This window comes from Lissotriton vulgaris, chromosome 1_1 (assembly GCF_964263255.1).
Source record: "Lissotriton vulgaris chromosome 1_1, aLisVul1.2, whole genome shotgun sequence".
Lineage (NCBI taxonomy): Eukaryota > Metazoa > Chordata > Amphibia > Caudata > Salamandridae > Lissotriton > Lissotriton vulgaris.
In genome coordinates, this window is record NC_141685.1 from 1,370,651,105 (window position 1) to 1,370,674,237 (window position 23,133).

General features: G+C 41.6%; 10 non-coding genes across 10 annotated transcripts; all 10 read right to left on the reverse strand.

Moving 5' to 3' along the window:
- Positions 1 to 1,466: 1,466 nt before the first annotated feature.
- Positions 1,467 to 1,548, reverse strand: TRNAS-AGA (transfer RNA serine (anticodon AGA)). The gene has a single exon. It is a non-coding gene; the product is annotated as a tRNA-Ser (tRNA).
- A 2,860-nt stretch (positions 1,549 to 4,408) lies between these two features.
- Positions 4,409 to 4,490, reverse strand: TRNAS-AGA (transfer RNA serine (anticodon AGA)). The gene has a single exon. It is a non-coding gene; the product is annotated as a tRNA-Ser (tRNA).
- Positions 4,491 to 7,342: 2,852 nt separating this feature from the next.
- Positions 7,343 to 7,424, reverse strand: TRNAS-AGA (transfer RNA serine (anticodon AGA)). Its single transcript has one exon. It is a non-coding gene; the product is annotated as a tRNA-Ser (tRNA).
- A 2,860-nt stretch (positions 7,425 to 10,284) lies between these two features.
- On the reverse strand, positions 10,285 to 10,366 carry TRNAS-AGA (transfer RNA serine (anticodon AGA)). The gene has a single exon. It is a non-coding gene; the product is annotated as a tRNA-Ser (tRNA).
- A 1,498-nt stretch (positions 10,367 to 11,864) lies between these two features.
- TRNAH-GUG (transfer RNA histidin (anticodon GUG)) lies at positions 11,865 to 11,936 on the reverse strand. The gene has a single exon. It is a non-coding gene; the product is annotated as a tRNA-His (tRNA).
- Positions 11,937 to 13,225: 1,289 nt separating this feature from the next.
- On the reverse strand, positions 13,226 to 13,307 carry TRNAS-AGA (transfer RNA serine (anticodon AGA)). The gene has a single exon. It is a non-coding gene; the product is annotated as a tRNA-Ser (tRNA).
- A 2,860-nt stretch (positions 13,308 to 16,167) lies between these two features.
- TRNAF-AAA (transfer RNA phenylalanine (anticodon AAA)) lies at positions 16,168 to 16,249 on the reverse strand. The gene has a single exon. It is a non-coding gene; the product is annotated as a tRNA-Phe (tRNA).
- Positions 16,250 to 17,747: 1,498 nt separating this feature from the next.
- Positions 17,748 to 17,819, reverse strand: TRNAH-GUG (transfer RNA histidin (anticodon GUG)). Its single transcript has one exon. It is a non-coding gene; the product is annotated as a tRNA-His (tRNA).
- Positions 17,820 to 19,108: 1,289 nt separating this feature from the next.
- TRNAS-AGA (transfer RNA serine (anticodon AGA)) lies at positions 19,109 to 19,190 on the reverse strand. Its single transcript has one exon. It is a non-coding gene; the product is annotated as a tRNA-Ser (tRNA).
- Positions 19,191 to 22,050: 2,860 nt separating this feature from the next.
- Positions 22,051 to 22,132, reverse strand: TRNAF-AAA (transfer RNA phenylalanine (anticodon AAA)). Its single transcript has one exon. It is a non-coding gene; the product is annotated as a tRNA-Phe (tRNA).
- Positions 22,133 to 23,133: the final 1,001 nt, after the last annotated feature.

Here is a 23,133-nt window from a genome sequence, read left to right on the forward strand (position 1 = left end):
CACTGGCTCCCGGTCAGAAGCAGGGTAGAATTCAAAGCACTCTGCACGTGCCATCGGATCATTCATGGGAAATCCCCTCTCCCTCTACAAGGACTCTTGACACCTTATGAGCCTCCCCGCTCTCTAAGATCTTCTGGCTCTGGACTCCTGGCTGTCCCTAAGGTATCCAGAGCTCGGATGGGGGGTAGATCTTTTAGATACCTTGCAGCCGCCAGATGGAATCAGCTGCCCATGGCGCTACGACTAGAGCCATCTGAGTCAATTTTCAGAGCTAAGCTCAAAACTGCTCTATTCGCCCAGTAGGTGTGCCGCTTTTGTAGGGTCCAGGAATAAAGTAGCTCCTCAGCGCGGGGACACGCCGTTGTGCGTCACCATGCGCTTTACAAAACCCCAAAATAGAAAATAGAAATAGAAACACACCTGGCGCAGATATTCTATTCTGTTTATTAGACCTGCATCTCCCCTGTACCTCCTCAAGCCATCTGTATTTGAAGCAAGAAAGAGTTAAGGAACGGTCCATCTACACTTTTATTGGGAGGATGCTGCCGTGAGCTCCTCCCAGCTAATCACACAAACAGCAGTAAAGCAAGATAACTACACAGTTAGGGGGGACTGCATGGTTAGGTTTTTGAGGAATTATTGAAACTGACCTCAGTGACCCATAATCAGAGCTGTGGCTAATGACTGCATGCCTAATTATGATGAAGCAAGCACCATGGCTCGTAGGGGCCCCACAACACACTTTTCTTAGCTCATTGAATTAAAGTATAAACTTCTGCCATGTGTGAGTGGTAAAGGCTTGTTAATTTTGTTGCTTTTCAAATTCACGTCTGATAACAAGACGAAGGAACATTGGGGCATCAGACGCTTTGGAAAGTAGCCACCAACCGCAGAGAAAGAGAGAAAGAGGGAAAAGATAGTATGAGGTGTGGAGAAAACAGCAGCAGGTACAAGGAGCTCAAATGAGATTAATGGCGCCTAAATAGAGCACGTAAAGGAACAGTTACAAATCTAAGAAAAGGGAAAGAAAAGACTAGGAAAAAACACAGAAAGAGCTTGTAGATGAAATTCTCTTCCAGGAACAGCAGGTTAAGAGAAATTACACAGGGAGCAGTTAAGCTTGTAACACGGGGGAGAATAGAAAAGAAAATGCAGTTTTATGAAGTGTGTTTGCCTAATCCAGCTAGCACTTTTATTTTATTTCTCTATTTGCTTCTTTTATTGGTAAAGTAAGTTTCAAGTGCATGCACAGGTATGACCGAGAGAGCCAGGGTATAATAATTTGAAGCGTTTGCACCAGCGCTAATGAAGGACGAGAGTTATAGCAAAGATATGAAAGGGGGAGCGATAATAAATATGTGATATGGCAATAGTGACACCAAAATAAGCCACCTATTTATAAAACTGACATGGAAGAAATACTAAAGGTTAACTTCTGAAATTGTAGCCGATGTTAAAAAGATTCTCGTTGTCGGCAGGATTCGAACCTGCGCGGGGAGACCCCAATGGATTTCTAGTCCATCGCCTTAACCACTCGGCCACAACAACTGACTGCAAGGTGTGTGCACATAATCTGTATGCAAGTTTTCAAGGTGTCCCACAGCAAATTCCTGATATTCTGCAATGCACTTTTTAAAAATAAGGTTTTTTTCAGCAGGCACATTCTCTCCTAAAAACAAAAATTGCATGCGTATATCTCTAGTTTGGAATACCATAGGCTTGCATGCATACTCTCATGGGTCACTCAAGTTTTTTGGACCCTATTGCACTCTGTTTTCGTGCTGCTTTTAGTATATGTCCCATATTAAAGAAGTCTACCATCTTTGAGTATTTGAGGCTCCTTTGTAAGTGCTTTATATTTTTTCCTTGAAGAGCTATATAATAAAGGGGTCCGGGAAGGATTGCATTTATGGAAGATAAAAGAAGGCCCACTTGTCTCACCAAATGCTGTAGAGAAACCTGATGTTTTACTCATGTTATCCTTAGTTCGTTTTTGTTAGACCTTGCATTCTTAAGGTGGTCCCAACCCCACCTTATTGCTTTTCACCTCCGCATTTTGCTGTATCTTTTTGTTGGCCTTAGGACTCTGATCACTTTATCGCTACTAATCAGTGCTGAAGTGCACGTGCTTCTTCCCTAATCATGTGTATAATTGGAGTATACCTGACTGACAGATTTAATTTACTTGAAAGCCCCTTGTAAAGTGGTATACCATATACCCAGGGACTGATTGTGCCGCCCAAAGAAATAGCATTTCAAACCTGTCTCAAGCCTGCTACTGCAGTGCCTGTGCTGCAGTGTACTGCCACTTCGACTTGACATTTAAAACTACTTGCCAAGCCTTAAACTCCAATTTTATTACATATCAGTAACCCCTAAGGTAGGCCCTAGGTAGTCCTAGGGGCATCATGCTATGTAAGTAAAAGGTAAGACATGTACTGTGGTAGTTTGTATGTCCTAGTAGTGTCAAACAGTCTATTACATTTTTCACTACTGTGAGGTCTGCCCCTCTCATAGGTTAGCATTGGGTATTCCCTTATACTTTTTTGGGGGTAATTCCATTTCAGAGAGGAGAAGCTTTATTTATTTATTGATAAATCCTATCTACTGGTGAGGTTGGATTTAATCTTACTATTGTATAAATGCCATTTTTAGAGAGTGAGCATTTCTCTGCACTTACTGCTCTATTTGCATTGAAACCTGTCTTCGATTTACGTCTGGATTGGGCTGCGAGACAGCTACATATGTGCATTCCCTGTAGACAGCCACAACACAGGTCACTCAACTGCAACTGTATTCATCTGCATTCTGATTGGCCTGGGGGAGAGCTCCGCTCCCCTTACCGCAAATATGTTCAAGAACGATAATTTATGTCAGTAAGTACAGTATACCTACATCTTATAATCATGTGTGGTTAAATAATTTGTTGTTAGATCGTTTAAATATTGAAAAGGATCTGTTTTTAATAGACATTTTACAAAAACAACTGGTACATTTGGGAATTCTGTAAAGGAAAAACCCAACTGCCGTGACATTGCCAACCACAATGCCGTGACTCGGATTCGAACCGAGGTTGCTGCGGCCACAACGCAGAGTACTAACCACTATAAAATCACGGCGAGCTACTTGGGCTCCATAACATACAGTGACATGAAGAAATTATAATTCGGAACACTCAGGGCTACTCCTGTGATAGGCTGAATGTGTTCATTGCTTCCTCATTCCTTATACAAAGGCTTTATCTCCTCAGTGGTTGATAGGCTGAAACCGTTTCCTGGCCGCCTGCTTGTGAACTGGCAGGAGTCAAAGATCACACATACACTGGTGGGCCTGTGATGGGACACCAATGCAGAGAAACACACCTGGCGCAGATATTCTATTCTGTTTATTAGACCTGCATCTCCCCTGTACCTCCTCAAGCCATCTGTATGTGAAGCAAGAAAGAGTTAAGGAACGGTCCATCTACACTTTTATTGGGAGGATGCTGCCGTGAGCTCCTCCCAGCTAATCACACAAACAGCAGTAAAGCAAGATAACTACACAGTTAGGGGGGACTGCATGGTTAGGTTTTTGAGGAATTATTGAAACTGACCTCAGTGACCCATAATCAGAGCTGTGGCTAATGACTGCATGCCTAATTATGATGAAGCAAGCACCATGGCTCGTAGGGGCCCCACAACACACTTTTCTTAGCTCATTGAATTAAAGTATAAACTTCTGCCATGTGTGAGTGGTAAAGGCTTGTTAATTTTGTTGCTTTTCAAATTCACGTCTGATAACAAGACGAAGGAACATTGGGGCATCAGACGCTTTGGAAAGTAGCCACCAACCGCAGAGAAAGAGAGAAAGAGGGAAAAGATAGTATGAGGTGTGGAGAAAACAGCAGCAGGTACAAGGAGCTCAAATGAGATTAATGGCGCCTAAATAGAGCACGTAAAGGAACAGTTACAAATCTAAGAAAAGGGAAAGAAAAGACTAGGAAAAAACACAGAAAGAGCTTGTAGATGAAATTCTCTTCCAGGAACAGCAGGTTAAGAGAAATTACACAGGGAGCAGTTAAGCTTGTAACACGGGGGAGAATAGAAAAGAAAATGCAGTTTTATGAAGTGTGTTTGCCTAATCCAGCTAGCACTTTTATTTTATTTCTCTATTTGCTTCTTTTATTGGTAAAGTAAGTTTCAAGTGCATGCACAGGTATGACCGAGAGAGCCAGGGTATAATAATTTGAAGCGTTTGCACCAGCGCTAATGAAGGACGAGAGTTATAGCAAAGATATGAAAGGGGGAGCGATAATAAATATGTGATATGGCAATAGTGACACCAAAATAAGCCACCTATTTATAAAACTGACATGGAAGAAATACTAAAGGTTAACTTCTGAAATTGTAGCCGATGTTAAAAAGATTCTCGTTGTCGGCAGGATTCGAACCTGCGCGGGGAGACCCCAATGGATTTCTAGTCCATCGCCTTAACCACTCGGCCACAACAACTGACTGCAAGGTGTGTGCACATAATCTGTATGCAAGTTTTCAAGGTGTCCCACAGCAAATTCCTGATATTCTGCAATGCACTTTTTAAAAATAAGGTTTTTTTCAGCAGGCACATTCTCTCCTAAAAACAAAAATTGCATGCGTATATCTCTAGTTTGGAATACCATAGGCTTGCATGCATACTCTCATGGGTCACTCAAGTTTTTTGGACCCTATTGCACTCTGTTTTCGTGCTGCTTTTAGTATATGTCCCATATTAAAGAAGTCTACCATCTTTGAGTATTTGAGGCTCCTTTGTAAGTGCTTTATATTTTTTCCTTGAAGAGCTATATAATAAAGGGGTCCGGGAAGGATTGCATTTATGGAAGATAAAAGAAGGCCCACTTGTCTCACCAAATGCTGTAGAGAAACCTGATGTTTTACTCATGTTATCCTTAGTTCGTTTTTGTTAGACCTTGCATTCTTAAGGTGGTCCCAACCCCACCTTATTGCTTTTCACCTCCGCATTTTGCTGTATCTTTTTGTTGGCCTTAGGACTCTGATCACTTTATCGCTACTAATCAGTGCTGAAGTGCACGTGCTTCTTCCCTAATCATGTGTATAATTGGAGTATACCTGACTGACAGATTTAATTTACTTGAAAGCCCCTTGTAAAGTGGTATACCATATACCCAGGGACTGATTGTGCCGCCCAAAGAAATAGCATTTCAAACCTGTCTCAAGCCTGCTACTGCAGTGCCTGTGCTGCAGTGTACTGCCACTTCGACTTGACATTTAAAACTACTTGCCAAGCCTTAAACTCCAATTTTATTACATATCAGTAACCCCTAAGGTAGGCCCTAGGTAGTCCTAGGGGCATCATGCTATGTAAGTAAAAGGTAAGACATGTACTGTGGTAGTTTGTATGTCCTAGTAGTGTCAAACAGTCTATTACATTTTTCACTACTGTGAGGTCTGCCCCTCTCATAGGTTAGCATTGGGTATTCCCTTATACTTTTTTGGGGGTAATTCCATTTCAGAGAGGAGAAGCTTTATTTATTTATTGATAAATCCTATCTACTGGTGAGGTTGGATTTAATCTTACTATTGTATAAATGCCATTTTTAGAGAGTGAGCATTTCTCTGCACTTACTGCTCTATTTGCATTGAAACCTGTCTTCGATTTACGTCTGGATTGGGCTGCGAGACAGCTACATATGTGCATTCCCTGTAGACAGCCACAACACAGGTCACTCAACTGCAACTGTATTCATCTGCATTCTGATTGGCCTGGGGGAGAGCTCCGCTCCCCTTACCGCAAATATGTTCAAGAACGATAATTTATGTCAGTAAGTACAGTATACCTACATCTTATAATCATGTGTGGTTAAATAATTTGTTGTTAGATCGTTTAAATATTGAAAAGGATCTGTTTTTAATAGACATTTTACAAAAACAACTGGTACATTTGGGAATTCTGTAAAGGAAAAACCCAACTGCCGTGACATTGCCAACCACAATGCCGTGACTCGGATTCGAACCGAGGTTGCTGCGGCCACAACGCAGAGTACTAACCACTATAAAATCACGGCGAGCTACTTGGGCTCCATAACATACAGTGACATGAAGAAATTATAATTCGGAACACTCAGGGCTACTCCTGTGATAGGCTGAATGTGTTCATTGCTTCCTCATTCCTTATACAAAGGCTTTATCTCCTCAGTGGTTGATAGGCTGAAACCGTTTCCTGGCCGCCTGCTTGTGAACTGGCAGGAGTCAAAGATCACACATACACTGGTGGGCCTGTGATGGGACACCAATGCAGAGAAACACACCTGGCGCAGATATTCTATTCTGTTTATTAGACCTGCATCTCCCCTGTACCTCCTCAAGCCATCTGTATGTGAAGCAAGAAAGAGTTAAGGAACGGTCCATCTACACTTTTATTGGGAGGATGCTGCCGTGAGCTCCTCCCAGCTAATCACACAAACAGCAGTAAAGCAAGATAACTACACAGTTAGGGGGGACTGCATGGTTAGGTTTTTGAGGAATTATTGAAACTGACCTCAGTGACCCATAATCAGAGCTGTGGCTAATGACTGCATGCCTAATTATGATGAAGCAAGCACCATGGCTCGTAGGGGCCCCACAACACACTTTTCTTAGCTCATTGAATTAAAGTATAAACTTCTGCCATGTGTGAGTGGTAAAGGCTTGTTAATTTTGTTGCTTTTCAAATTCACGTCTGACAACAAGACGAAGGAACATTGGGGCATCAGACGCTTTGGAAAGTAGCCACCAACCGCAGAGAAAGAGGGAAAAGACAGAATGAGGTGTGGAGAAAACAGCAGCAGGTACAAGGAGCTCAAATGAGATTAATGGCGCCTAAATAGAGCACGTAAAGGAACAGTTACAAATCTAAGAAAAGGGAAAGAAAAGACTAGGAAAAAACACAGAAAGAGCTTGTAGATGGAATTCTCTTCCAGGAACAGCAGGTTAAGAGAAATTACACAGGGAGCAGTTAAGCTTGTAACACGGGGGAGAATAGAAAAGAAAATGCAGTTTTATGAAGTGTGTTTGCCTAATCCAGCTAGCACTTTTATTTTATTTCTCTATTTGCTTCTTTTATTGGTAAAGTAAGTTTCAAGTGCATGCACAGGTATGACCGAGAAAGCCAGGGTATAATAATTTGAAGCGTTTGCACCAGCGCTAATGAAGGACGAGAGTTATAGCAAAGATATGAAAGGGGGAGCGATAATAAATATGTGCTATGGCAATAGTGACACCAAAATACGCCACCTATTTATAAAACTGACATGGAAGAAATACTAAAGGTTAACTTCTGAAATTGTAGCCGATGTTAAAAAGATTCTCGTTGTCGGCAGGATTCGAACCTGCGCGGGGAGACCCCAATGGATTTCTAGTCCATCACCTTAACCACTCGGCCACAACAACTGACTGCAAGGTGTGTGCACATAATCTGTATGCAAGTTTTGAAGGTGTCCCACAGCAAATTCCTGATATTCTGCAATGCACTTTTTAAAAATAAGGTTTTTTTCAGCAGGCACATTCTCTCCTAAAAACAAAAATTGCATGCGTATATCTCTAGTTTGGAATACCATAGGCTTGCATGCATACTCTCATGGGTCACTCACGTTTTTTGGACCCTATTGCACTCTGTTTTCGTGCTGCTTTTAGTATATGTCCCATATTAAAGAAGTCTACCATCTTTGAGTATTTGAGGCTCCTTTGTAAGTGCTTTATATTTTTTCCTTGAAGAGCTATATAATAAAGGGGTCCGGGAAAGATTGCATTTATGGAAGATAAAAGAAGGCCCACTTGTCTCACCAAATGCTGTAGAGAAACCTGATGTTTTACTCATGTTATCCTTAGTTCGTTTTTGTTAGACCTTGCATTCTTAAGGTGGTCCCAACCCCACCTTATTGCTTTTCACCTCCGCATTTTGCTGTATCTTTTTGTTGGCCTTAGGACTCTGATCACTTTATCGCTACTAATCAGTGCTGAAGTGCACGTGCTTCTTCCCTAATCATGTGTATAATTGGAGTATACCTGACTGACAGATTTAATTTACTTGAAAGCCCCTTGTAAAGTGGTATACCATATACCCAGGGACTGATTGTGCCGCCCAAAGAAATAGCATTTCAAACCTGTCTCAAGCCTGGTACTGCAGTGCCTGTGCTGCATTGTACTGCCACTTCGACTTGGCATTTAAAACTACTTGCCAAGCCTTAAACTCCAATTTTATTACATATCAGTAACCCCTAGGGTAGGCCCTAGGTAGTCCTAGGGGCATCATGCTATGTAAGTAAAAGGTAAGACATGTACTGTGGTAGTTTGTATGTCCTAGTAGTATCAAACAGTCTATTACATTTTTCACTACTGTGAGGTCTGCCCCTATCATAGGTTAGCATTGGGTATTCCCTTATACTTTTTGGGGGGTAATTCCATATCAGAGAGGAGAAGCTTTATTTATTTATTGATAAATCCTATCTACTGGTGAGGTTGGATTTAATCTTACTATTGTATAAATGCCATTTTTAGAGAGTGAGCATTTCTCTGCACTTACTGCTCTATTTGCATTGAAACCTGTCTTCGATTGACGTCTGGATTGGGCTGCGAGACAGCTACATATATGCATTCCCTGTAGACAGCCACAACACAGGTCACTCAACTGCAAATGCATTCATCTGCATTCTGATTGGCCTGGGGGAGAGCTCCGCTCCCCTTACCGCAAATATGTTCAAGAACGATAATTTATGTCAGTAAGTACAGTATGCCTACATCTTATAATCATGTGTGTTTAAATAATTTGTTGTTAGATCGTTTACATATTGAAAAGGATCTGTTTTTATTAGACATTTAACAAAAACAACTGATACATTTGGGAATTCTGTAAAGGAAAAACCCAACTGCCGTGACATTGCCAACCACAATGCCGTGACTCGGATTCGAACCGAGGTTGCTGCGGCCACAACGCAGAGTACTAACCACTATACGATCAAGGCGAGCTACTTGGGCTCAATAACGTACAATGACATGAAGAAATTATAATTCGGAACACTCAGGGCTACTCCTGTGATAGGCTGAATGTGTTCATTGCTTCCTCATTCCTTATACAAAGGCTTTATCTCCTCAGTGGTTGATAGGCTGAAACCGTTTCCTGGCCGCCTGCTTGTGAACTGGCAGGAGTCAAAGATCACACATACACTGGTGGGCCTGTGATGGGACACCAATGCAGAGAAACACACCTGGCGCAGATATTCTATTCTGTTTATTAGACCTGCATCTCCCCTGTACCTCCTCAAGCCATCTGTATGTGAAGCAAGAAAGAGTTAAGGAACGGTCCATCTACAATTTTATTGGGAGGATGCTGCCGTGAGCTCCTCCCAGCTAATCACACAAACAGCAGTAAAGCAAGATAACTACACAGTTAGGGGGGACTGCATGGTTAGGTTTTTGAGGAATTATTGAAACTGACCTCAGTGACCCATAATCAGAGCTGTGGCTAATGACTGCATGCCTAATTATGATGAAGCAAGCACCATGGCTCGTAGGGGCCCCACAACACACTTTTCTTAGCTCATTGAATTAAAGTTTAAACTTCTGCCATGTGTGAGTGGTAAAGGCTTGTTCATTTTGTTGCTTTTCAAATTCACGTCTGACAACAAGACGAAGGAACATTGGGGCATCAGACGCTTTGGAAAGTAGCCACCAACCGCAGAGAAAGAGAGAAAGAGGGAAAAGACAGTATGAGGTGTGGAGAAAACAGCAGCAGGTACAAGGAGCTCAAATGAGATTAATGGCGCCTAAATAGAGCACGTAAAGGAACAGTTACAAATCTAAGAAAAGGGAAAGAAAAGACTAGGAAAAAACACAGAAAGAGCTTGTAGATGAAATTCTCTTCCAGGAACAGCAGGTTAAGAGAAATTACACAGGGAGCAGTTAAGCTTGTAACACGGGGGAGAATAGAAAAGAAAATGCAGTTTTATGAAGTGTGTTTGCCTAATCCAGCTAGCACTTTTATTTTATTTCTCTATTTGCTTCTTTTATTGGTAAAGTAAGTTTCAAGTGCATGCACAGGTATGACCGAGAGAGCCAGGGTATAATAATTTGAAGCGTTTGCACCAGCGCTAATGAAGGACGAGAGTTATAGCAAAGATATGAAAGGGGGAGCGATAATAAATATGTGATATGGCAATAGTGACACCAAAATAAGCCACCTATTTATAAAACTGACATGGAAGAAATACTAAAGGTTAACTTCTGAAATTGTAGCCGATGTTAAAAAGATTCTCGTTGTCGGCAGGATTCGAACCTGCGCGGGGAGACCCCAATGGATTTCTAGTCCATCGCCTTAACCACTCGGCCACAACAACTGACTGCAAGGTGTGTGCACATAATCTGTATGCAAGTTTTCAAGGTGCCCCACAGCAAATTCCTGATATTCTGCAAAGCACTTTTTAAAAATAAGGTTTTTTTCAGCAGGCACATTCTCTCCTAAAAACAAAAATTGCATGCGTATATCTCTAGTTTGGAATACCATAGGCTTGCATGCATACTCTCATGGGTCACTCAAGTTTTTTGGACCCTATTGCACTCTGTTTTCGTGCTGCTTTTAGTATATGTCCCATATTAAAGAAGTCTACCATCTTTGAGTATTTGAGGCTCCTTTGTAAGTGCTTTATATTTTTTCCTTGAAGAGCTATATAATAAAGGGGTCCGGGAAGGATTGCATTTATGGAAGATAAAAGAAGGCCCACTTGTCTCACCAAATGCTGTAGAGAAACCTGATGTTTTACTCATGTTATCCTTAGTTCGTTTTTGTTAGACCTTGCATTCTTAAGGTGGTCCCAACCCCACCTTATTGCTTTTCACCTCCGCATTTTGCTGTATCTTTTTGTTGGCCTTAGGACTCTGATCACTTTATCGCTACTAATCAGTGCTGAAGTGCACGTGCTTCTTCCCTAATCATGTGTATAATTGGAGTATACCTGACTGACAGATTTAATTTACTTGAAAGCCCCTTGTAAAGTGGTATACCATATACCCAGGGACTGATTGTGCCGCCCAAAGAAATAGCATTTCAAACCTGTCTCAAGCCTGCTACTGCAGTGCCTGTGCTGCAGTGTACTGCCACTTCGACTTGACATTTAAAACTACTTGCCAAGCCTTAAACTCCAATTTTATTACATATCAGTAACCCCTAAGGTAGGCCCTAGGTAGTCCTAGGGGCATCATGCTATGTAAGTAAAAGGTAAGACATGTACTGTGGTAGTTTGTATGTCCTAGTAGTATCAAACAGTCTATTACATTTTTCACTACTGTGAGGTCTGCCCCTCTCATAGGTTAGCATTGGGTATTCCCTTATACTTTTTGGGGGGTAATTCCATATCGGAGAGGAGAAGTTTATTTATTTATTGATAAATCCTATCTACTGGTGAGGTTGGATTTAATCTTACTATTGTATAAATGCCATTTTTAGAGAGTGAGCATTTCTCTGCACTTACTGCTCTATTTGCATTGAAACCTGTCTTCGATTGACGTCTGGATTGGGCTGCGAGACAGCTCCATATGTGCATTCCCTGTAGACAGCCACAACACAGGTCACTCAACTGCAACTGCATTCATCTGCATTCTGATTGGCCTGGGGGAGAGCTCCGCTCCCCTTACCGCAAATATGTTCAAGAACGATAATTTATGTCAGTAAGTACAGTATACCTACATCTTATAATCATGTGTGTTTAAATAATTTGTTGTTAGATCTTTTAAATATTGAAAAGGATCTGTTTTTAATAGACATTTTACAAAAACAACTGGTACATTTGGGAATTCTGTAAAGGAAAAACCCAACTGCCGTGACATTGCCAACCACAATGCCGTGACTCGGATTCGAACCGAGGTTGCTGCGGCCACAACGCAGAGTACTAACCACTATACGATCACGGCGAGCTACTTGGGCTCCATACCGTACAGTGACATGAAGAAATTATAATTCGGAACACTCAGGGCTACTCCTGTGATAGGCTGAATGTGTTCATTGCTTCCTCATTCCTTATACAAAGGCTTTATCTCCTCAGTGGTTGATAGGCTGAAACCGTTTCCTGGCCGCCTGCTTGTGAACTGGCAGGAGTCAAAGATCACACATACACTGGTGGGCCTGTGATGGGACACCAATGCAGAGAAACACACCTGGCGCAGATATTCTATTCTGTTTATTAGACCTGCATCTCCCCTGTACCTCCTCAAGCCATCTGTATGTGAAGCAAGAAAGAGTTAAGGAACGGTCCATCTACACTTTTATTGGGAGGATGCTGCCGTGAGCTCCTCCCAGCTAATCACACAAACAGCAGTAAAGCAAGATAACTACACAGTTAGGGGGGACTGCATGGTTAGGTTTTTGAGGAATTGTTGAAACTGACCTCAGTGACCCATAATCAGAGCTGTGGCTAATGACTGCATGCCTAATTATGATGAAGCAAGCACCATGGCTCGTAGGGGCCCCACAACACACTTTTCTTAGCTCATTGAATTAAAGTATAAACTTCTGCCATGTGTGAGTGGTAAAGGCTTGTTCATTTTGTTGCTTTTCAAATTCACGTCTGACAACAAGACGAAGGAACATTGGGGCATCAGACGCTTTGGAAAGTAGCCACCAACCGCAGAGAAAGAGAGAAAGAGGGAAAAGACAGTATGAGGTGTGGAGAAAACAGCAGCAGGTGCAAGGAGCTCAAATGAGATTAATGGCGCCTAAATAGAGCACGTAAAGGAACAGTTACAAATCTAAGAAAAGGGAAAGAAAAGACTAGGAAAAAACACAGAAAGAGCTTGTAGATGAAATTCTCTTCCAGGAACAGCAGGTTAAGAGAAATTACACAGGGAGCAGTTAAGCTTGTAACACGGGGGAGAATAGAAAAGAAAATGCAGTTTTATGAAGTGTGTTTGCCTAATCCAGCTAGCACTTTTATTTTATTTCTCTATTTGCTTCTTTTATTGGTAAAGTAAGTTTCAAGTGCATGCACAGGTATGACCGAGAGAGCCAGGGTATAATAATTTGAAGCGTTTGCACCAGCGCTAATGAAGGACGAGAGTTATAGCAAAGATATGAAAGGGGGAGCGATAATAAATATGTGATATGACAATAGTGACACCAAAATAAGCCACCTATTTATAAAACTGACATGGAAGAAATACTAAAGGTTAACTTCTGAAATTGTAGCCGATGTTAAAAAGATTCTCGTTGTCGGCAGGATTCGAACCTGCACGGGGAGACCCCAATGGATTTCTAGTCCATCGCCTTAACCACTCGGCCACAACAACTGACTGCAAGGTGTGTGCACATAATCTGTATGCAAGTTTTCAAGGTGTCCCACAGCAAATTCCTGATATTCTGCAATGCACTTTTTAAAAATAAGGTTTTTTTCAGCAGGCACATTATCTCCTAAAAACAAAAATTGCATGCGTATATCTCTAGTTTGGAATACCATAGGCTTGCATGCATACTCTCATGGGTCACTCAAGTTTTTTGGACCCTATTGCACTCTGTTTTCGTGCTGCTTTTAGTATATGTCCCATATTAAAGAAGTCTACCATCTTTGAGTATTTGAGGCTCCTTTGTAAGTGCTTTATATTTTTTCCTTGAAGAGCTATATAATAAAGGGGTCCGGGAAGGATTGCATTTATGGAAGATAAAAGAAGGCCCACTTGTCTCACCAAATGCTGTAGAGAAACCTGATGTTTTACTCATGTTATCCTTAGTTCGTTTTTGTTAGACCTTGCATTCTTAAGGTGGTCCCAACCCCACCTTATTGCTTTTCACCTCCGCATTTTGCTGTATCTTTTTGTTGGCCTTAGGACTCTGATCACTTTATCGCTACTAATCAGTGCTGAAGTGCACGTGCTTCTTCCCTAATCATGTGTATAATTGGAGTATACCTGACTGACAGATTTAATTTACTTGAAAGCCCCTTGTAAAGTGGTATACCATATACCCAGGGACTGATTGTGCCGCCCAAAGAAATAGCATCTCAAACCTGTCTCAAGCCTGCTACTGCAGTGCCTGTGCTGCAGTGTACTGCCACTTCGACTTGGCATTTAAAACTACTTGCCAAGCCTTAAACTCCAATTTTATTACATATCAGTAACCCCTAAGGTAGGCCCTAGGTAGTCCTAGGGGCATCATGCTATGTAAGTAAAAGGTAAGACATGTACTGTGGTATTTTGTATGTCCTAGTAGTATCAAACAGTCTATTACATTTTTCACTACTGTGAGGTCTGCCCCTCTCATAGGTTAGCATTGGGTATTCCCTTATACTTTTTGGGGGGTAATTCCATATCAGAGAGGAGAAGCTTTATTTATTTATTGATAAATCCTATCTACTGGTGAGGTTGGATTTAATCTTACTATTGTATAAATGCCATTTTTAGAGAGTGAGCATTTCTCTGCACTTACTGCTCTATTTGCATTGAAACCTGTCTTCGATTGACGTCTGGATTGGGCTGCGAGACAGCTACATATGTGCATTCCCTGTAGACAGCCACAACACAGGTCACTCAACTGCAACTGCATTCATCTGCATTCTGATTGGCCTGGGGGAGAGCTCCGCTCCCCTTACCGCAAATATGTTCAAGAACGATAATTTATGTCAGTAAGTACAGTATACCTACATCTTATAATCATGTGTGTTTAAATAATTTGTTGTTAGATCGTTTAAATATTGAAAAGGATCTGTTTTTAATAGACATTTTACAAAAACAACTGGTACATTTGGGAATTCTGTAAAGGAAAAACCCAACTGCCGTGACATTGCCAACCACAATGCCGTGACTCGGATTCGAACAGAGGTTGCTGCGGCCACAACGCAGAGTACCAACCACTATACGATCACGGCGAGCTACTTGGGCTCAATAACGTACAGTGACATGAAGAAATTATAATTCGGAACACTCAGGGCTACTCCTGTGATAGGCTGAATGTGTTCATTGCTTCCTCATTCCTTATACAAAGGCTTTATCTCCTCAGTGGTTGATAGGCTGAAACCGTTTCCTGGCCGCCTGCTTGTGAACTGGCAGGAGTCAAAGATCACACATACACTGGTGGGCCTGTGATGGGACACCAATGCAGAGAAACACACCTGGCGCAGATATTCTATTCTGTTTATTAGACCTGCATCTCCCCTGTACCTCCTCAAGCCATCTGTATGTGAAGCAAGAAAGAGTTAAGGAACGGTCCATCTACACTTTTATTGGGAGGATGCTGCCGTGAGCTCCTCCCAGCTAATCACACAAACAGCAGTAAAGCAAGATAACTACACAGTTAGGGGGGACTGCATGGTTAGGTTTTTGAGAAATTATTGAAACTGACCTCAGTGACCCATAATCAGAGCTGTGGCTAATGACTGCATGCCTAATTATGATGAAGCAAGCACCATGGCTCGTAGGGGCCCCACAACACACTTTTCTTAGCTCATTGAATTAAAGTATAAACTTCTGCCATGTGTGAGTGGTAAAGGTTTGTTAATTTTGTTGCTTTTCAAATTCACGTCTGACAACAAGACGAAGGAACATTGGGGCATCAGACGCTTTGGAAAGTAGCCACCAACCGCAGAGAAAGAGAGAAAGAGGGAAAAGACAGTATGAGGTGTGGAGAAAACAGCAGCAGGTACAAGGAGCTCAAATGAGATTAATGGCGCCTAAATAGAGCACGTAAAGGAACAGTTACAAATCTAAGAAAAGGGAAAGAAAAGACTAGGAAAAAACACAGAAAGAGCTTGTAGATGAAATTCTCTTCCAGGAACAGCAGGTTAAGAGAAATTACACAGGGAGCAGTTAAGCTTGTAACACGGGGGAGAATAGAAAAGAAAATGCAGTTTTATGAAGTGTGTTTGCCTAATCCAGCTAGCACTTTTATTTTATTTCTCTATTTGCTTCTTTTATTGGTAAAGTAAGTTTCAAGTGCATGCACAGGTATGACCGAGAGAGCCAGGGTATAATAATTTGAAGCGTTTGCACCAGCGCTAATGAAGGACGAGAGTTATAGCAAAGATATGAAAGGGGGAGCGATAATAAATATGTGCTATGGCAATAGTGACACCAAAATAAGCCACCTATTTATAAAACTGACATGGAAGAAATACTAAAGGTTAACTTCTGAAATTGTAGCCGATGTTAAAAAGATTCTCATTGTCGGCAGGATTCGAACCTGCGCGGGGAGACCCCAATGGATTTTTAGTCCATCGCCTTAACCACTCGGCCACAACAACTGACTGCAAGGTGTGTGCACATAATCTGTATGCAAGTTTTCAAGGTGTCCCACAGCAAATTCCTGATATTCTGCAATGCACTTTTTAAAAATAAGGTTTTTTTCAGCAGGCACATTCTCTCCTAAAAACAAAAATTGCATGCGTATATCTCTAGTTTGGAATACCATAGGCTTGCATGCATACTCTCATGGGTCACTCAAGTTTTTTGGACCCTATTGCACTCTGTTTTCGTGCTGCTTTTAGTATATGGCCCATATTACAGAAGTCTACCATCTTTGAGTATTTGAGGCTCCTTTGTAAGTGCTTTATATTTTTTCCTTGAAGAGCTATATAATAAAGGGTTGCGGGAAGGATTGCATTTATGGAAGATAAAAGAAGGCCCACTTGTCTCACCAAATGCTGTAGAGAAACCTGATGTTTTACTCATGTTATCCTTAGTTCGTTTTTGTTAGACCTTGCATTCTTAAGGTGGTCCCAACCCCACCTTATTGCTTTTCACCTCCGCATTTTGCTGTATCTTTTTGTTGGCCTTAGGACTCTGATCACTTTATCGCTACTAATCAGTGCTGAAGTGCACGTGCTTCTTCCCTAATCATGTGTATAATTGGAGTATACCTGACTGACAGATTTAATTTACTTGAAAGCCCCTTGTAAAGTGGTATACCATATACCCAGGGACTGATTGTGCCGCCCAAAGAAATAGCATTTCAAACCTGTCTCAAGCCTGCTACTGCAGTGCCTGTGCTGCAGTGTACTGCCACTTCGACTTGACATTTAAAACTACTTGCCAAGCCTTAAACTCCAATTTTATTACATATCAGTAACCCCAAAGGTAGGCCCTAGGTAGTCCTAGGGGCATCATGCTATGTAAGTAAAAGGTAAGACATGTACTGTGGTAGTTTGTATGTCCTAGTAGTATCAAACAGTCTATTACATTTTTCACTACTGTGAGGTCTGCCCCTCTCATAGGTTAGAATTGGGTATTCCCTTATACTTTTTGGGGGGTAATTCCATATCGGAGAGGAGAAGTTTATTTATTTATTGATAAATCCTATCTACTGGTGAGGTTGGATTTAATCTTACTATTGTATAAATGCCATTTTTAGAGAGTGAGCATTTCTCTGCACTTACTGCTCTATTTGCATTGAAACCTGTCTTCGATTGACGTCTGGATTGGGCTGCGAGACAGCTCCATATGTGCATTCCCTGTAGACAGCCACAACACAGGTCACTCAACTGCAACTGCATTCATCTGCATTCTGATTGGCCTGGGGGAGAGCTCCGCTCCCCTTACCGCAAATATGTTCAAGAACGATAATTTATGTCAGTAAGTACAGTATACCTACATCTTATAATCATGTGTGTTTAAATAATTTGTTGTTAGATCGTTTAAATATTGAAAAGGATCTGTTTTTAATAGACATTTTACAAAAACAACTGGTACATTTGGGAATTCTGTAAAGGAAAAACCCAACTGCCGTGACATTGCCAACCACAATGCCGTGACTCGGACTCGAACCGAGGTTGCTGCGGCCACAACGCAGAGTACTAACCACTATACGATCACGGCGAGCTACTTGGGCTCCATACCGTACAGTGACATGAAGAAATTATAATTCGGAACACTCAGGGCTACTCCTGTGATAGGCTGAATGTGTTCATTGCTTCCTCATTCCTTATACAAAGGCTTTATCTCCTCAGTGGTTGATAGGCTGAAACCGTTTCCTGGCCGCCTGCTTGTGAACTGGCAGGAGTCAAAGATCACACATACACTGGTGGGCCTGTGATGGGACACCAATGCAGAGAAACACACCTGGCGCAGATATTCTATTCTGTTTATTAGACCTGCATCTCCCCTGTACCTCCTCAAGCCATCTGTATGTGAAGCAAGAAAGAGTTAAGGAACGGTCCATCTACACTTTTATTAGGAGGATGCTGCCGTGAGCTCCTCCCAGCTAATCACACAAACAGCAGTAAAGCAAGATAACTACACAGTTAGGGGGGACTGCATGGTTAGGTTTTTGAGGAATTGTTGAAACTGACCTCAGTGACCCATAATCAGAGCTGTGGCTAATGACTGCATGCCTAATTATGATGAAGCAAGCACCATGGCTCGTAGGGGCCCCACAACACACTTTTCTTAGCTCATTGAATTAAAGTATAAACTTCTGCCATGTGTGAGTGGTAAAGGCTTGTTAATTTTGTTGCTTTTCAAATTCACGTCTGACAACAAGACGAAGGAACATTGGGGCATCAGACGCTTTGGAAAGTAGCCACCAACCGCAGAGAAAGAGAGAAAGAGGGAAAAGACAGTATGAGGTGTGGAGAAAACAGCAGCAGGTGCAAGGAGCTCAAATGAGATTAATGGCGCCTAAATAGAGCACGTAAAGGAACAGTTATAAATCTAAGAAAAGGGAAAGAAAAGACTAGGAAAAAATACAGAAAGAGCTTGTAGATGAAATTCTCTTCCAGGAACAGCAGGTTAAGAGAAATTACACAGGGAGCAGTTAAGCTTGTAACACGGGGGAGAATAGAAAAGAAAATGCAGTTTTATGAAGTGTGTTTGCCTAATCCAGCTAGCACTTTTATTTTATTTCTCTATTTGCTTCTTTTATTGGTAAAGTAAGTTTCAAGTGCATGCACAGGTATGACCGAGAGAGCCAGGGTATAATAATTTGAAGCGTTTGCACCAGCGCTAATGAAGGACGAGAGTTATAGCAAAGATATGAAAGGGGGAGCGATAATAAATATGTGATATGGCAATAGTGACACCAAAATAAGCCACCTATTTATAAAACTGACATGGAAGAAATACTAAAGGTTAACTTCTGAAATTGTAGCCGATATTAAAAAGATTCTCGTTGTCGGCAGGATTCGAACCTGCACGGGGAGACCCCAATGGATTTCTAGTCCATCGCCTTAACCACTCGGCCACAACAACTGACTGCAAGGTGTGTGCACATAATCTGTATGCAAGTTTTCAAGGTGTCCCACAGCAAATTCCTGATATTCTGCAATGCACTTTTTAAAAATAAGGTTTTTTTCAGCAGGCACATTCTCTCCTAAAAACAAAAATTGCATGCGTATATCTCTAGTTTGGAATACCATAGGCTTGCATGCATACTCTCATGGGTCACTCAAGTTTTTGGGACCCTATTGCACTCTGTTTTCGTGCTGCTTTTAGTATATGGCCCATATTACAGAAGTCTACCATCTTTGAGTATTTGAGGCTCCTTTGTAAGTGCTTTATATTTTTTCCTTGAAGAGCTATATAATAAAGGGGTCCGGGAAGGATTGCATTTATGGAAGATAAAAGAAGGCCCACTTGTCTCACCAAATGCTGTAGAGAAACCTGATGTTTTACTCATGTTATCCTTAGTTCGTTTTTGTTAGACCTTGCATTCTTAAGGTGGTCCCAACCCCACCTTATTGCTTTTCACCTCCGCATTTTGCTGTATCTTTTTGTTGGCCTTAGGACTCTGATCACTTTATCGCTACTAATCAGTGCTGAAGTGCACGTGCTTCTTCCCTAATCATGTGTATAATTGGAGTATACCTGACTGACAGATTTAATTTACTTGAAAGCCCCTTGTAAAGTGGTATACCATATACCCAGGGACTGATTGTGCCGCCCAAAGAAATAGCATTTCAAACCTGTCTCAAGCCTGCTACTGCAGTGCCTGTGCTGCAGTGTACTGCCACTTCGACTTGGCATTTAAAACTACTTGCCAAGCCTTAAACTCCAATTTTATTACATATCAGTAACCCCTAAGGTAGGCCCTAGGTAGTCCTAGGGGCATCATGCTATGTAAGTAAAAGGTAAGACATGTACTGTGGTATTTTGTATGTCCTAGTAGTATCAAACAGTCTATTACATTTTTCACTACTGTGAGGTCTGCCCCTCTCATAGGTTAGCATTGGGTATTCCCTTATACTTTTTGGGGGGTAATTCCATATCAGAGAGGAGAAGCTTTATTTATTTATTGATAAATCCTATCTACTGGTGAGGTTGGATTTAATCTTACTATTGTATAAATGCCATTTTTAGAGAGTGAGCATTTCTCTGCACTTACTGCTCTATTTGCATTGAAACCTGTCTTCGATTGACGTCTGGATTGGGCTGCGAGACAGCTACATATGTGCATTCCCTGTAGACAGCCACAACACAGGTCACTCAACTGCAACTGCATTCATCTGCATTCTGATTGGCCTGGGGGAGAGCTCCGCTCCCCTTACCGCAAATATGTTCAAGAACGATAATTTATGTCAGTAAGTACAGTATACCTACATCTTATAATCATGTGTGTTTAAATAATTTGTTGTTAGATCGTTTAAATATTGAAAAGGATCTGTTTTTAATAGACATTTTACAAAAACAACTGGTACATTTGGGAATTCTGTAAAGGAAAAACCCAACTGCCGTGACATTGCCAACCACAATGCCGTGACTCGGATTCGAACAGAGGTTGCTGCGGCCACAACGCAGAGTACTAACCACTATACGATCACGGCGAGCTACTTGGGCTCAATAACGTACAGTGACATGAAGAAATTATAATTCGGAACACTCAGGGCTACTCCTGTGATAGGCTGAATGTGTTCATTGCTTCCTCATTCCTTATACAAAGGCTTTATCTCCTCAGTGGTTGATAGGCTGAAACCGTTTCCTGGCCGCCTGCTTGTGAACTGGCAGGAGTCAAAGATCACACATACACTGGTGGGCCTGTGATGGGACACCAATGCAGAGAAACACACCTGGCGCAGATATTCTATTCTGTTTATTAGACCTGCATCTCCCCTGTACCTCCTCAAGCCATCTGTATGTGAAGCAAGAAAGAGTTAAGGAACGGTCCATCTACACTTTTATTGGGAGGATGCTGCCGTGAGCTCCTCCCAGCTAATCACACAAACAGCAGTAAAGCAAGATAACTACACAGTTAGGGGGGACTGCATGGTTAGGTTTTTGAGGAATTATTGAAACTGACCTCAGTGACCCATAATCAGAGCTGTGGCTAATGACTGCATGCCTAATTATGATGAAGCAAGCACCATGGCTCGTAGGGGCCCCACAACACACTTTTCTTAGCTCATTGAATTAAAGTATAAACTTCTGCCATGTGTGAGTGGTAAAGGCTTGTTAATTTTGTTGCTTTTCAAATTCACGTCTGACAACAAGACGAAGGAACATTGGGGCATCAGACGCTTTGGAAAGTAGCCACCAACCGCAGAGAAAGAGAGAAAGAGGGAAAAGACAGTATGAGGTGTGGAGAAAACAGCAGCAGGTACAAGGAGCTCAAATGAGATTAATGGCGCCTAAATAGAGCACGTAAAGGAACAGTTACAAATCTAAGAAAAGGGAAAGAAAAGACTAGGAAAAAACATAGAAAGAGCTTGTAGATGAAATTCTCTTCCAGGAACAGCAGGTTAAGAGAAATTACACAGGGAGCAGTTAAGCTTGTAACACGGGGGAGAATAGAAAAGAAAATGCAGTTTTATGAAGTGTGTTTGCCTAATCCAGCTAGCACTTTTATTTTATTTCTCTATTTGCTTCTTTTATTGGTAAAGTAAGTTTCAAGTGCATGCACAGGTATGACCGAGAGAGCCAGGGTATAATAATTTGAAGCGTTTGCACCAGCGCTAATGAAGGACGAGAGTTATAGCAAAGATATGAAAGGGGGAGCGATAATAAATATGTGCTATGGCAATAGTGACACCAAAATAAGCCACCTATTTATAAAACTGACATGGAAGAAATACTAAAGGTTAACTTCTGAAATTGTAGCCGATGTTAAAAAGATTCTCGTTGTCGGCAGGATTCGAACCTGCGCGGGGAGACCCCAATGGATTTTTAGTCCATTGCCTTAACCACTCGGCCACAACAACTGACTGCAAGGTGTGTGCACATAATCTGTATGCAAGTTTTCAAGGTGTCCCACAGCAAATTCCTGATATTCTGCAATGCACTTTTTAAAAATAAGGTTTTTTTCAGCAGGCACATTCTCTCCTAAAAACAAAAATTGCATGCGTATATCTCTAGTTTGGAATACCATAGGCTTGCATGCATACTCTCATGGGTCACTCAAGTTTTTTGGACCCTATTGCACTCTGTTTTCGTGCTGCTTTTAGTATATGTCCCATATTAAAGAAGTCTACCATCTTTGAGTATTTGAGGCTCCTTTGTAAGTGCTTTATATTTTTTCCTTGAAGAGCTATATAATAAAGGGGTCCGGGAAGGATTGCATTTATGGAAGATAAAAGAAGGCCCACTTGTCTCACCAAATGCTGTAGAGAAACCTGATGTTTTACTCATGTTATCCTTAGTTCGTTTTTGTTAGACCTTGCATTCTTAAGGTGGTCCCAACCCCACCTTATTGCTTTTCACCTCCGCATTTTGCTGTATCTTTTTGTTGGCCTTAGGACTCTGATCACTTTATCGCTACTAATCAGTGCTGAAGTGCACGTGCTTCTTCCCTAATCATGTGTATAATTGGAGTATACCTGACTGACAGATTTAATTTACTTGAAAGCCCCTTGTAAAGTGGTATACCATATACCCAGGGACTGATTGTGCCGCCCAAAGAAATAGCATTTCAAACCTGCCTCAAGCCTGCTACTGCAGTGCCTGTGCTGCAGTGTACTGCCACTTCGACTTGACATTTAAAACTACTTGCCAAGCCTTAAACTCCAATTTTATTACATATCAGTAACCCCAAAGGTAGGCCCTAGGTAGTCCTAGGGGCATCATGCTATGTAAGTAAAAGGTAAGACATGTACTGTGGTAGTTTGTATGTCCTAGTAGTATCAAACAGTCTATTACATTTTTCACTACTGTGAGGTCTGCCCCTCTCATAGGTTAGCATTGGGTATTCCCTTATACTTTTTGG